The following is a 13454-nucleotide window of genomic DNA, read 5'->3' as shown; positions in this document are numbered from 1 at the left end:
TTCGTTTCTAACACCACCACGATTTTACACTAGTTTTCTCCTCCACTCAGGTAGTGTTCCATCATCGTTCAACACCATTTTTTGACTTTACGGGAGTTCAGTGATAAACACCATTTATTCACGATTAATTTATTAATGACGAATTTATCCCATTTATGGAAGTATCGCTCTATCTCATTACCACTCAAATTGAGAGTAGTACACAGTCTGGTATCTTCAGTTTTCCTTTATGGAGCCGAGACGTGGACTCTACATGCTACAGACATGAAGAAAATCGATCATTTCGAAATGTGGTGCTGGCGAAGAATGTTATGCATATCTTGCTTTCATTATAAACCAGCTCAACCTCAGAATCAGACTGTCATCAATACGTAAATAAAGAGTTTTACAATTCTTTGGACATAGTATGCGACGTGAGCATGACAATAGAGAAAAGCTAGTCATGTATGTATGTATGTATGTATGTATGTATGTATGTATGTATGTATGTATGTATGTATGTATGTATGTATGTATGTATGTATGGCCGAGTACTGCACAAGATGGAGACAACTGACCAATAGCCTCCTCGGAGATCACAATCCTCAGAATTGAGCGAACGATAAGAGAAAGAGATTCACGATTCGAATGAATTAAGTTCTACTGTAGGCCTATATACAGTTTACCGCAATCCTCTTTGGCTGAATGGGCAACAGTACCATGGCCTTCGGGTGAGACGAGTCTTTGAGAAGGGTAAACTGGTTACTTATCTGCATTTTATGCAAAAATAAACGCAGTTCCTGGTTGGAATAAATTAATGTGCATTAGGATAATTGTGGCTTGATCAAATGTAAATCTAAGAAGTGAAATAAACTGAGCATGATATTAGTCTAGATATTCGTGCAGTAATAGAACATCTCCTTTGACTCAAATCTTGAAGATGAAACCAAATAGTTCCAATAAAAGTACAAGTACTTTGTCAAACTGAGTGGCTCAGACGGGAGAGCGCTGGCCTTCAGACCCAAAGGTGGAGGCGATCCCGGCTTATTCCGATGGTATTTGTAGCGGATCAAATAAGCCGCTTCGTGTCAGTCGATTTACTCTATTATATCAATGAATAATAATGTTATTGGTTTAACGTCCCATTAACTACTTTTTACGGTTTTCGGAGACGCCGAGGATCCGGAATTTTGTCCAGTGGGAGTTCTTTTACGTGCCGTTAAATCTACCGAAACGGGGCTGACGCATTTGAGCACCTTCGAATACCATCGAACAAGATCGAACCTGCCAACTTTGGCTCGGAAAACCAGTGCTTTAACCGTCTGAACCACTCAGCCCGACAACATTATTATAATATACAATCATAGTGAAAAGTATTCGGACACTTAATACTGAAACAAAATACTTATTTAGTATATATATTTTCATGTACGTCGTACAACATAGATAGGTTAGCTTTCTGTACACTATGTAAATATATATGCATCATCTATATATTTATGTATATAAATGTCACTGTATGTATGTATGTATGTATGTATGTATGTATGCATGTATGTATGTATGTATGTATGTATGTATGTATGTATGTATGTATGTATGTATGTATGTATGTATGTATGTATGTATGTATGTATGTATGTATGTATGTATGTATGTATTACATCTCTTCCTAAACCACTGGAACGATTTATACCAAAGTGGGTACACTTACGACTTAGAATCAGGAGACAAGCCGCGTGGGGTAAAACACCCCAAGTACCCTTAGGGGCGGAAGGGCGAGGGGATGACACATCAAAATATTCGAAAATAGTCTCGAATCCTTACTTTTAGGGGTCGTTGAAATGAATAGTGACACTCCAGATTTTTTAAAGTCCAATTTCAGCCCCCTTTGGGCTGGGGGCGAGGGGGGGAGTGATATATCAAAATAATCGAAAATAGTGTCAAATCCATACTTTTCGGGGTCGCTGAGATGAATAGTGACATTCCGGGCTTTTAAAAGTCCAAATTCAACACCCTTTAGAGTGGGGGGAAAGGGGGGAGTGATATATAAAAATAATCGAAAATAGTGTCGAATCCATACTTTTTGGTGTCGCTGAGATGAATAATGACACTCCGGATTTTTTATTAAGTCCACGTTCAGCCCCCTTTTGGGAGGGGGCGAAGGGGAGTGATATATAAAAATTAGTGCCGAATCCATACTTTTCGAGGTCGCTGAGATGAAAAGTGACACTCCGGATTTTTGTTAAGTCCAAGTTCAGTCCCCTTTGATTGGGTGACGAGGGGTAGGGAGTGATATATCAAAATAATCGAAAATAGTGTCGAATCCATACTTTTCTGGGTCACTGAGATGAATAGTGACATTCCGGGCTTTTTAAAGTCCCAATTCAACTCCCTTTGGAGTGGGGGGCAAGGGCGGAGTGATACATAAAAATAATCGAAAATAGTGTCGAATCCATACTTTTCGGTGTCGCTGAGATGAACAGTGACAGTCCGGACTTTTAAAATTAAAAGTTCAATCTCCTATGGGCAGAGAGGCGAGGGGGGGGGGGAGTGATATATCAAAATAATCGAAAATTGTGTCTAATCCATACTTTTCGGGATACCTGAGATGAATAGCGACTCTCCGGGTTTTTTATAAGTCCAAGTTCAGCCCCGTTTGAGGTGGGGTCGAGGGGAGAATGAGATAAAAAAATTAATCAAAAATAGTGTTGAATCGGTAGTTCTCGGGGTCGCTGAGATGATTAGTAACACTATGGATTATTTAAAGTCTAAGTTCAGCCCCCTTTGGGGAAGAGGCAAGGGGAGAGTGATATATAAACATAATCAAAAATAGTGTCGAATCGGTTGTTTTCAGGGACGGTGAATAATTCATTTCACTCCGAATTTTTTATAAGTTCACGTGTAGCCCCCTTTCGTATAGGTGTGAGAAAGGGTGAAAAAATAAAATTACCAAAATGATCGACATTATGGATGTGTGTATGTTCCAGCAAAGCTGACAAAATTTGGTGCAAATATTACTCACTATCTGTGAAAAATGGTGTGGGGGCAAGACAAATCCTATGGGAAGGGGTGAAACATAGATATAAATGATCAATAACAGCATCGCATCCATAGTTTTAGGACTAATGCAGTGATTTGAACCAAACTTGGTACACTTATGATCTACCAGCAGGAGACTAACCACGTGGTCGCAGGACACACCTAGCATCTTTAGGGATAGCGGCGGGGGTGAGAATGTTGGAATAAAATATAATTGAAAATAGTGGTAAATCCATCGTTTTCGGGTTCGCTGAGATGAATAGTAACACTCCGGATTTTTTTTAAATCCATGTTCAGCAACCCCAGGGGCGAGAGGAGAGTGATATATAAAAATAATCGAAAATAGTGTCGAATCGGTAGTTTTCGGGGATGCGGAGATAATTAGTTTCTCTCTGAATTTTTTATAAGTTCAAACTCAGCCCCCTTTGGGGTGGGGGCGAGGGGGATGGATATATAAAATTATTCGAAAATGGTGCCAAATGGTGCAATAATTTTTCGGAGTCGCTGAGATGAATAATAGCATTCTGGAATTCCTATAAGTCCAAGTACAGCCCCCTTTCTCTGGGGGGGGGGGGGGGGAGAGGGAAGTGAGATATACAAATAGTCGAAAATAATATCGAATCCATACTTTTCGGGGTCACTGAGATGAACAGTGACATTTGTATTTGTTCAATTTAGCCCCCTTTGGCATAAGGGGATGAGAAAATGTGAAAAAGAAATTGTCCAAAATGACCGAGATATTGGACGTAGCCTATGTATGTTCCAGCGTAGCTATCACCCAAAATTGATACAAGTATGATTTACTATATGGAGGAAGTACTGTTTAGGACACGACACCCCTAGAACCACTAGGGGAAGGGGTGATATAACTAAAAACGAAAAATAATATTTTCGAATTAATCGTTTTCGGGACTATTGGGGTGATTCCAACCAAACCTGGTACACTTATGATTTACTATCAGGAAATAAACCACGTGGGGTATGAAAACCTTAACACCCCTAGGGGTAGGTGTTGGAGGGGATGAGATATAAAAATAATCTAAAATAGTGTCACATCCATAGTTTTCGGGGTCGCTAAAATGAATACTGACACTCCAGGCGTGTTTAAGTCCAAGTAGAGCCCCAATCGGCAGGCGGGTGAGAAGGAGTGAAGAAAAGAAAATGTCCAATGACCGAAATTATGGATGTTCGTGTCTAAGTTCCAGGAGAGATGTCAACTGAACTTGGTACAAATATTACCTACTATCTGGAAAAAAATACTGTAGGGGGGGAAGACTCTTCTAGAAGGCCTAGGGAAGGGGACGAAATATAATTATAATTAAAAGCGACCTATATTAGTGTTGAATCCATACTTTTCGGGACTATGGGAGTGATTTCAACAAAATTTGGTACACTTGTGACTTACTATCAGGAGACAAACTGCGTGGAGGTATGACAATCGTAGCACCCCTACGAGGGGTGATATGTAGATATAATCGAAAATAGTGTCGAATCCATTCTTTTCGGGGTCGCTGAGGTGAATAGTGACGCTCCAGATTTTTTCCGCCTCCTTTCGCACAGGGGTGGGAAAAGGTGAAAGGCAAAATTTCCAAAATGACCGAGATAATGGACGTATGTGTGTATGTTCCAGCATAGGTCTCAACCAAAATTGGACTTACTGTCTGGAAAAAATACTTTAGGGGTAAGAGACACCTAGCTCCTAAAGTAGCGGCGAAATGTAAAAGTTAACCAAAAACGACCGATATTTCTGTCTAATTCATAGTTTTCGGGGTCGCTGAGATCAACTGTGACACTCTGGTTGCTGTTTAAGATAATGTTCAGTCCCAATCAGCAGGGGGGTGAGAACAAGTGAAAATAAAATATTCAAAGTGACCGAGTTTAAAGACGTATTTGTATATGTTCTAGCATACCTCTCAACCAAACTTGCTACACACATGACTTGCCATATAGAAGAAATGTCTATGGGGCGGGGATAAATTATTAAAAAAAACACAGAAAGATCGGTGAAATATAAAAATAATAGACAACGACAGATATTAATGCACATTCCATATTTTTGGGGGGTCGCTGAGGTGAATAATGACACTTCGGATGTCGTTATTCAGCCCCCAACGGCATGGAGATGAGAAGGGTTGGAAGAGAAAATGTTCAAAATGGCCGAAATTACGGATGTATGTGTGTTTATGTGGAGGTAAAACACTCCTAGTACTCCTGGGGGGGGGGGGGTAGTGACATATTAATGTCGAATACATCGTTTACGAGGTCACTGAGTGACACTCTGCATGTTTAAGTCATACTTAAGCCGCAATCAGTATGGAGGTTGAGAAGGGGTGAAAATGAATGTAAAAATAACCAAGATTATGGATGTATGTGGTTATGTTCCAGAATAGCTCTCAACGATACTTGGTTGGCCTACACATAATGACTTACAATCTGAAAAAAAATAAAAAAATAGTATGGACATGAAACGTCATAGCCCCCGCTGGGGGTGGGAAATGGAAGGGGATGACATGTAAAAATAATAGAAAATAACCGATGTTTATGTCGAATCCATTGTTTGTGTGTCGCTGACACGAATTTTGACGCTATGGATACCGTTTCAAGTCCACGTTCAGCCTCCACTGAGACGGGGGGAGGGGGTTTGAAAGGGGCTTAAAAGTAAATAGTCTAAAATGACCAAGATTAGTGTTGGACCCACTGCTTTTGGGGTCGCAAGTCTGATTGGTGACAGTCTCAATAACAGGTTTTTTTTTTTTTTTTTTTTGCTATTTGTTTTACGTCGCACCGACACAGATACGTCTTATGGCGACGATGGGATAGGAGAGGCCTAGGAGGTGGAAGGAAGCGGCCGTGGCCTTAATTAAGGTACAGCCCCGGCATTTGCCTGGTGTGAAAATGGGAAACCACGGAAAACCATCTTCAGGGCTGCCGACAGTGGGGCTCGAACCCACGATCTCCCGATTACTGGATACTGGCCGCACTTAAGCGACTGCAGCTATCGAGCTCGGTTCAATAACAGTTGAAATTGTGAACATGATATCTATAGAACGACGGGTAAATGCATATCGTCGCTTCACCGGTAAAACGTTGTATCCCACAATACTCTTCCTGTCCATTATACGCCTTATGACTGGTCACGCCTCCCAGCCACATATGGATACGCAGTCCATCAGCACAATGTCCGTTGTGTTCGTTTTCCTATGTCGACGATTAAACATGCATTGTACACTAGGAGTGCGTAAATACGTAATGCAAACGTACGTTCCTACAGTACGGTACTGTAAGGTTCATTTTCCTTTACACATGGGCATAGGAAAATGAACACAACAAAATTTGTTCTGATGGACTGCATATTCATACGTGGCTGGGAGGCGTGACCAGTCTTAAGGAGAATAATTGATAGGAAGTGCTTTGTGGAATACAACCTTTTACCGGTCAAGCGACGATATAGTTTTCACTTATTATCTTTTCGAAAGGATCAAATACTTCCCAGTCAATTCGAGCTTCCACAAGGACGAAGTTTTACTAAAAAATTAAATAATCTAAAACTTGAAATTGTAACCATTTGATGATTACTGATAAATAAAATCATATAAATAAAAATATGTAAATAAATAAAATTACTCAAAAACGTAATAAAATTAATAAACATAATTAACCGAAATGTCCGTAATATGGGCGCCAGAGTTCACCTGAATGGATCCCTCGAATTTTTACAGAGCATGATAAACTTTAGATCCCAGGGCGTGTACATAATGCTGCGTACTGGTACATCTGCTGCAGGCCTTACCTAACATCCTGAAAACGACTAAATAGGTAGGAACTGCACCTAGGTTCATCAATAACTCCACTGATTCTAAAATAGTTAACTATATTCTTAACAAAATCCGTGCACGAGCACCTCATCAACACACAAAATTATACATATAATACACACACAAAACATTGCTGGAAGACTCCATATTTACAACAACAACAATAATGAAAACCGTGGGAAAACGAAAGCGAGAACTAAGCTACCATTTGTATATAGTCCGATGAACAATGTACATGTATGAAGATAAATACCCTTCACTGTCTCTATATCAATTCGACTTACCGATTCTCATAATCAGCAGTTATCACATCACACAGATACTGTACCTTGTAATCCTGTGTTCACATATTTTAACACTTGTTGTAAAGATATATACACACGTCTGTCGATCCTCAACATAAATTATGGAAAGTCTGAGATAGCTTTCACCAACATATAAGGCCAGACCTCCACAAGTACTAACAACACTTAATGCGTACGCCCTCCACAATTTGTTGATCATCCACTTTCCACGAACATAACCAGACTACGCTCCACGAACGTTTGAAGTCCAGTCCATTACAGCCGTGTCACTCAAGTACCGTCTATCAGCACCACTTCCTTCCCGTACAGTGTGTCAGTTGTCGTTCCTTCATACAGTGTTACTGCTTGTAGTTGTCTTCCTTCTCGTTCCTTTACAATCTCCCCGGTTGCCGCCGTATGATCAACCTTTATAGACATCAACATCCCCCTCCTCTCAGATGATACGTCTGGATTGGTGCTTGCCCGCCAATCATGAGTGATCTCTAGTCAAGACCAAGCCCTGAACTACTTCTTCCTCCCAAGACAAACTCTGGGGTTTATTACATGAGTCAACGAACTTCCCTAATACAACAACAAGCTCATCTCATCAGGCTGGGATATATACCTGACTCATGGAATTTCCTGACACAAGTACATCACAACAAACACTGGGGTAGCCACATGACTCATCCAAATTACCAGAGTTATTAAAGCAATGTTTTCCCACTCGTGCAAAACAAATTACTCATACCTACATATGTGGATATCTTCCAGCTTACAAATATAAATGGCAAAATATACAAATGAAATACTGATAATAATAATGATAATAATAATAATAATAATAATAATAATAATAATAATAATAATAATAATAAATCGAATACTGACAATAATATCTCTAACTTCTACATATAATTCGGGGGTGTGATATATGTACTATCACAAAATCAAACACATTTAAATAACTCTAAAAATACATAATGGATCGTAAAATATCAATCAACATTTCAAAGGAATGCTGTAAATTTCACTTCACACATAACTAACTGGTAATACAAATCTTAAAGGTAAACATTCAAACAATATCCGAGCAACGCCGGGTACTACAGCTAGTAAAACATAAAAATGATAGACGTCTCTGTCATTAATACATAAATAAATGAAAATACCATGAGTTCATACTCATAAAAGGTGTTCGTACAGTCCGGTTTTATTTTCATTCCTCACTAATTTAAGTGAACATTTATTATTTTGTTAGCAATCCTTTTGATTTTACAATGGCCTAGAGCTGCCGAGGCATTTAATGAACTAGCTTGGGGGTGAAGGTGGGCTCAATCATACCCCTTTCTTCCAAAATAGCCATTTTCAAAGCTGGCTTTGATTAAATATTTCTTGTTCTCAATCTCTCTTTAAGATAGGTCCACACATGTTCAATCGGATTCAGGTCCGAGGATTGGAGGGGGAGGGAGGGTTAGGAGAACCCGGGGTAATTAGAACATTATCATATAAATACCAAATAGTAACTAATGATATTTCTGCCTTCTCACACATTATAGAGTGTTACTCAATTTGTGCAAGAGGGGTTTTCCCCTAATTGCCCTACCAAATTTGTATTTTATTTTCCTACATATGGTATGTATATGATAATTTTCTAATTACCCCATGTTCTAATTACCCTGGGTTCCCCTACCACATATTTGGGTGTGTTGTATAAAATCCACGATCGAATATCAGGGGCCGTATTCTCTGGATCATTATCCTCCACGAATACATAACTACCCAGAAGTCCCATTTTCGGGCACTAGATGCTAGATGTTTCTTCAAAATCCCAATATAGTATTTACGGTCCATCTTTCCATCTATGAATTCTAAGGAACCTACTCCAGCTGAGCTCATGCACCTCCAAACCATTAAAAACCTCCACCATGCTTCACTGAAGGAAGCAGTTTTTTCTTCGAGTTCTGTTTTCTTTTTCATCCACACCTTTTTGCCATACTCTTGAAAATACCCAAAATAATTAGTGAATTTACTTTCATCCGTAAATATAACTCGATCCCAGAATGCTAGAGAAGCATGTTTATAGCCTGTAGCATATTGTAGTATTTTCTTCCTATTTGCTGGAGTGATTGAAGGTTTTCGCCTGGCATTTCTACAATGATACTCATTCATATGTAAAAACTTTTGAATTGTGGAAGCACAGATATTAAGTTTTCCTACTTCAGACCTCACTTTTGCAGTACTGATTCTAGGATTTTTCTTAACTTTTCTGAGGTTTAGTCTTTTAGTAGTTCGATCGTCTAGTTTGCAGAGACGTCCACATCTACGTGCATTTTTAAAAGATTTTCTCTCTCAGTACCTGTTAATAATTCTCTGAATTGTACATCTTGGTCTCTTCACAAGTTTCGATATTTCCGAGAGCGATTTACAGGAGTTATGAGCCCGGATTATAATTATTCTCTCTTCTTCTGTTACTTATTTCATTGTGCGGCCCATATTACTGACTGACTGTAACACTTGTTGTTTAGAACGACTGAAGCACAACTGACTTGGTACCTTTACTGCTTACCTGCGTTGCAAGGGATGTCATCAAGGACTTTGATGTGAAGATAAACCACCTGTCCGAATACCTTTTATGCATCTATATTTCGAACTTATTGGAAGATACGTTTGTTAAAACAAACATTTCTAAATTACTATTGTTATTTCCGCTACGTAGGCCCTATTCATATTAATGTTTCGCAAAATACAGAATTGGATACGAAAGTAGTGAAATTTCTAGCTGCCTATGGAAATGCGTCAATTATAAACGACAACATTGCTTAACGTTTATGGTGTACGAATACTTTTTCATATGACTGTAGTATTTGTACTGGTATCCTAAGTTAGTCCTGGGAATTGCTGTAGGTAAAGCAGGGTTGACCGAGTGGAAAGTTACGATGTTAACCCAAAGTCCAAGGCGGCATCTCAGTCTCATGCATGACGTAAAAGGCGTATACATACAGGATAAAAGCTTTTACGTTTTTAAAATTCAGTGGGTTCGATCCCGGCTCAGTCCGATGGTATTAGAAAGTGCTCAAATACGCCCGATAGATTTACTGACACGTAAAATAACTTCTACGGGACAAATTTTCCGCACCTCTGCATCTCCGAAAACTGTAAACATTGAGGAACAAACCGGTCATCTGCATTTTTGTTGACTTCAGGAAAGCGTACGACTCGGTTGATCGACAGTCTCTCTTCGTTATTCTTGAGGAACTGGGGCTTGACGCCAAGACCCTTAACCTCATCAAGGCAACACTCACTGACACTATCTCCAAAGTTAAATTCATGATGGAGATCTCTGAACCATTTCCCGATTAAAACTGGCGTCCGACAAGGTGACGGCCTATCTGCGCTCCTTTTCAACCTCGTCCTAGACAAAGTCATCCGCGAGTGGGAGAAGGCAGTAATCGGGAGATAGTGGGTTCGAGCCCTACTGTCGGCAGCCCTGAAGATGGTTTTCCGTGGTTTCCCATTTTCACACCAGGCAAATGCCGGGGCTGTACCTTAATTAAGGCCACGGCCGCTTCCTTCCACTTCCTAGGCCTTTCCTATCCCATCGTCGCCATAAGACATATCTGTGTCGGTGCGACGTAAAGCAATAGCAGAAAGAAAAAAAAGTGGGAGAAGGCATTGAAAGAGATGGGATAATGGCGCCCCATATGACTATGACGACCCAAAGACGGTATTGAGATATCCTGCCTCGCTTTTGCAGATGACCTGGCCATACTGACAGATGATGTAGTCACAGCCGTCAAACAAATTGAAACCCTTAGCGAATGTGCTGGAAAGGTTGGCCTACAAAGTTCCTTTGAAAAGACCAAGTTCTTCTGTTCAAAACTTGACATCCAAAATTTGAACACGAATATGGGCAAATCAACCGAGTACCACACTTCAAGTACTTGGGAGAAATACTTGAACGAACGGGAGGCGAGAAGGCTGCCCAGAAAACATATCTACAAAATCTTCGGAAAGCCTACGGTAGGGTTCGCAACATATACAATAAAAAGTGTTTGTCCCGCCATGCAAAAATCAGAGACTATAATACAGTAATCAAGCCCGAAGTCTTATATACCAACGAGACTCTTACACTAAACAGAAAAGGTGACCTAGAAAACATTTTAAAAGAAGAAAGAAGAATCCTGAGGAAAATTCTCGGCCCCCGAAAAACAGAAGATGGTTATAGACTGAGATCACGCGAAGTGACAGAAGAACTTTCCAACATTGCAGCAGATATCCGCAAAAGACGTCTGAAATTTTATGGGCACGTTCGCAGACTGCCAGCAAGTAGACTGACACACAAGATTCTCACCTATATAGAACATCTAAAAAATATTCCATGGGTACTGGAAGTGAAGAAGGATCTGGAAAAAGCCCAGATGAACTCAACTGACACCGCGGACAGAAACCTCTATAGGAAAAAAATTAACGGATGGAAAGTGTAACCAGAGAACGAAGTGAAAAATAAGACTGGAGCAAAGTGGACGGAAGAACGAAAAAGGATCCACGGAGAAAGGATGAGAGCTGTTTGGCAACACAGAAAACAGAATCGTTAGAGCTTTGCGTGATCCATTGGGTCCATTCGCACATAATAGTAATAATAATAATAATAATAATAATAATAATAATAATAATAATAATAATAATAATAATAATAATAATAATGTATTATTTAATCATCGTATGCCTTTTCGTACCGGAAGTGCCTGAGGACATGTTCGGCTCGCCTAGTGCAGGTCTTTCTATTTGACGTCAATAGGCGACCTGCGCGTCTGGATGTGGGACAATGATGACGAGGTAGAGAGAGGGTGAAACCCAGTGTCGGAACGTAGCTTACTCCTGCAGACTTTACGTCTCCATCCGACGGACGAATCACCATCAACAGCGTCATATGCCCTCACTCCATATGAGCACTGCGGAGAGATTTGGAATTTAAACAAGGCTTTTGGCACGCAATCTGGTGATTAGAAATTTTATATCAACACCTCTCCTACCCTGCCGGCCAACATTCTCATGGTGAAATTTTTTTCGACTAACGGGACTCGGTGTCAAACCAAAGATTTCAACGCCTTAACGATCATGGCCACCAGGTGGTCTATAATAATAATAATAATAATAATAATAATAATAATAATAATAATAATAATAATAATAATAATAATAATGAGACCAAATGAGGATTTGTACAGTAAGACAGAACCTCTCACAGCGTCAATTAAGAAGAGACGGCTACTATTTTACGGTCATCTCTTGAGGATGACTGATGATCGACTAACAAAAGGAATATGGAATTTTATTCAATCTAAGGCGACAAGGCCGAGATTGTTCCAGGAATGCGAAAAAGATCTGAGGCAGATTGGTATTTCAGACCAAGAAATTCATGACAGGAACGCATTCAGAAGATTGGTGACCAACTATCAAGGTCTAAAAATGGCATCAACTTCCAGAAGACGGAAAGGACCTTTGTCTGAAGAGCATACACAGGCACTCGTTGCTGGGCTCAGAAGATACTGGCAGGAAGTCAAAGCTGGAACAAGAACAAGACCTAGACACTAAAATGAAGTTGGTTGTTACCACGCAGTCCATAGAGGCTCATCTCGATGTATAAATAATAATAATAATAATAATAATAATAATAATAATAATAATAATAATAATAATAATAATAATAATAATAATAATTTGGAAGAAGACATACCACCAACTATAAAAGAAATTGAAGAAGTAATTAAAACCCTCAAAAACAACAAAGCTAGCGGAGAAGATTCTATTACAGCAGAACTTTTCAAGTGGTCCTTGCCAAATATAGCAAATGAGCTACAATTACTCTTTGAAGAAATCTGGAAAACTGAAAAAATTCCTGAGGAATGGAAAGTAGCCTTGATACATCCACTCCACAAAAAAGGTAATAGACAGGACGTTAATAACTACAGAGGAATATCTTTATTAGCAGTGGCATATAAAATATTTTCCAAGATTTTATTAAACAGAGTAGAAACAACACTAGACAATCATTTAGGTGAATATCAAGGTGGTTTCAGGAAAGGAAGATCATGCTCAGAACAAATATTTAATCTTAAGTCAATAATTCGCCACAGGTTACTTAATTCAAAGGACATTGTAGTCATGTTTGTAGATTTCAAAAAGGCTTTTGATTCTGTTGACAGAGAAACTATATATAAAATAATTCGAGAATTTGGCATAAAGTCTAAACTGGCAAATCTAATCCGTGAAACACTTACAGACACAGTCTCTAAAGTGAAATTTCTGGGAGAGATATCACAGCCTTTCA

Source organism: Anabrus simplex, chromosome 1 (assembly GCF_040414725.1).
Source record: "Anabrus simplex isolate iqAnaSimp1 chromosome 1, ASM4041472v1, whole genome shotgun sequence".
NCBI lineage: Eukaryota > Metazoa > Arthropoda > Insecta > Orthoptera > Tettigoniidae > Anabrus > Anabrus simplex.
This window is presented reverse-complemented; position numbering follows the sequence as displayed.